We start from the raw sequence: 3,176 nt of genomic DNA on the forward strand, positions 1-3,176 counted from the left end.
ATAACAGCAAGAAATCCATCTGTCTTTGCGGGTTTTACTCCATGGGACGTAGTTTGGCTATACGATCTTCTCAAATATACTAGAGTTGTAATGTTTAATCTCTAGCTGGTGATTTCGACTTATATTTTTTAGAGTTCGGTTACTATCTATTACATGATCAAATGTCGCGACCTTATGTATTGTACAACGCTAGGCTTATTAAAATTTTGCTGATAGCCAGATTTAATGATATTCAGTCTTTATTTAGGAAATTATAAAATTTCGTGCATTGAGAACCTTTACCTTTGCCTGTTCCGTATTAAGGGTCATGGTATTCCCATCTGTATGAATTCCATTGGTTTGTTTATTTGCTGCAAATTTATTTTATTGGTTTAGCTTAACACTATTTCATTTAATAATAATATTAGACTGGTGTATAAGTTTGTAGCTCTTTTGATTTGCATGTTGGTATTCCAGTTGCTATCGGTTTATTTGTTAAGTGTCATTTTTCATTTATAGTTCACTGTTGTTATTTGAGTTTAGATATCGTCAGTTGGTCCTTTGGATGTAGTGGAGCTGTGGACGGTAGAGAATGAAGTGCCAAGTGGAGAAATCGGAACGTTTCCGACATATTCTTCTGTTTGAGTTCAATAGACGGGTAGCAGCAGCGGAGGCAGACAGAAACATTTGCGCCGTCTATGGGTCAATGACATTGGATAGCCCACGGGATGGAAAGTGTTTTATTGTTTTAAGGAGGGTCGTTTTGAAATGGTGACTCTACACATTCAGGAAGAGTTTTTGGGGTTTGATGAATATTGTTGAAACACATTAAACCACAATGATCCACGTCAGTGTACACGAGAACTGACAAATGTGGTGAACTGTGGTAATTTCACCATCGTGTGACATTTGCATCTAATGGGGAAGTTTCAAAAATCCGATGTATGGGTTCCGCATTCTGTACGCCAAAATCACAAATATTTACACCTCTTCTAGTTCGTCATCGATTGGCTCGTGAACAACACCGACAGTTCCTATCCTGTATCGTTACTGGAGACGAGAAATGGTGTCTTTATGCCACCCACGTTATTTTTGCAGTCGCGGAATCAAAAAGTACCCCATCGTTGGCATAATATTGTATATAGTGAAGGAGAGTGAATTGGTTCAAATGGCTCTGAGCACTATGCGACTTAACTTCTGAGGTCATCAGATGCCTAGAACTTAGAACTAATTAAACCTAACTAACCTAAGGAAATCACACACATCCATGCCCGAGGCAGGATTCGAACCTGCGACCGTTGTGGTCGCTCGGCTCCAGACTGTAGAGCCTAGAACCGCACGGCTACTCTGGCCGGCGAGAGTGTATTATTGTTGACTAAAATCTCTGTTATGTGTAATTATTGTATTTATTAAATTTATGGAAAAACGCTACGAACTTATGCATCAACCTAGTAATAATGATTATAATAACAACAACAACAACAACAATAATAATAACAATAATGGACATTTCTCATCTCTGCAAAAAAAGTAAAAAAAAAAAACTACAGAAGACATTTATACTTCTTTTGACATCAACATCTACTGACTACTCTGCAATTCACAATCTGGCAGAAGGTTCATCGAACATCTTCAGACTGTTTCTCTACCGTCTCACTCTCGACTAGCGTGCAGGAAAAACGAACACTTAAATTTTTCCGTGTGAGCTATGATTCCTCTTATTTTGAGGATCATTTCTTACTGCGTATGTGGGGACCAATAAAATATTTTCGCATTTCGAGTTGAAAGTTGGTGATTAAAATTTCATAATAAGATCTCACCGCAACGACACACACACCTTATATTAATTTTTGCTACGGCAACTCTCGTATCACATCCGTAACACTCTCTCATATTCCGCGATAGTACAGAACGAGCTACCCATTTCTAAACTTTCTCGACGGCCTACGTCAATCCCATGAAATGTATTCGCAGCTGCGAATATGAACCGCCTCCAGCTGTATAATGGAATGACGACAGTGAAAATTTGTGCCGGACCTGCACTCGAACCCGGATTACCCGCTTTATATGAGCTGTCGCCTTAACCGCTTTTTTTCGAACCCAAATTTACTGTTTCTAGCCAATGGCCTTGCCGCAGTACTAACACCGGTTCCCATCAGATCACCGACGTTAAGAGCTGTCGGACTTGGCTAGCACTTGGACGGGTGACCGTCTGGGTCTACCGAGCGCTGTTGGCAAGCGGTGTAGACTCAGCCCTTATGAGGCCAATTGATGAGCTACTAACTGAGAAGTAGCGACTCCGGTCACAAGAATTGACAACGCCGTTGAGAGTGATATGGCAAGCACATGCCTCTCTACATCCGGGTCCAGTTATGTCTATCGGCAGGGGATGAGATGGCGGTCGGTCGGTGCCGTTGGGCTTTCTGAGGCCTGTTCGAAAGGAGTTATTTATAGATTCTCATGAACGGCTGCTTTAACCACTTTTTCCGAAGTTCTGTTTCATGAGCCGTTGCTTTAATCACTTTTTTAATTTTTATTTATTTTATTTTATTGGAAGTCTTTTACATCGTAGCTTGTGTAACAGCCATTGCCGGTGTACATGAAAACCAGTAAAAATACATGTATTTAATGCACCTCTGTAATAATCAACTGCCCTTGGTCTTGCCGCAGTGGTAACACCGGTTCTTGTCATATCACTGAAGTTAAGCGCTATCGGGTTGGGCTAGCACTTGGAGGGGTGACCATCCGATCTTCCGAGCCCTGTTGGCAAGCGGGGTGCACTCAGCCCTTGTGAGACGAACTGAGGAGCTACTAGGTTGAGAAGAGCGGCTCCGATCTCGTAAACTGACACACGGCCGGGAGAGCGGTGTGCTGACCACATGCCCCTCGGTCTCCGCATCCAGTGACGGCTGAGGATGACACGCGGCCGGTCAGTACCGTTGGGTCTTCATGGCCTGTTCTGGCGGAGTTTAGTTTATTTTTAAGAAATACACTCCTGGAAATTGAAATAAGAACACCGTGAATTCATTGTCCCAGGAAGGGGAAACTTTATTGACACATTCCTGGGGTCAGATACATCACATGATCACACTGACAGAACCACAGGCACATAGACACAGGCAACAGAGCATGCACAATGTCGGCACTAGTACAGTGTATATCCACCTTTCGCAGCAATGCAGGCTGCTATTCTCCCA

The 3,176-nt window shown here is 42.4% G+C and overlaps 1 pseudogene; it reads left to right on the forward strand.

Moving 5' to 3' along the window:
• Nucleotides 1-2,097: 2,097 nt before the first annotated feature.
• Nucleotides 2,098-2,216, forward strand: LOC126185515 (5S ribosomal RNA; annotated as a pseudogene).
• The last annotated feature ends 960 nt before the right edge of the window (nucleotides 2,217-3,176 follow it).

The sequence above is a fragment of the Schistocerca cancellata genome, chromosome 4, assembly GCF_023864275.1.
Source record: "Schistocerca cancellata isolate TAMUIC-IGC-003103 chromosome 4, iqSchCanc2.1, whole genome shotgun sequence".
Taxonomy (NCBI): Eukaryota; Metazoa; Arthropoda; class Insecta; order Orthoptera; family Acrididae; genus Schistocerca; species Schistocerca cancellata.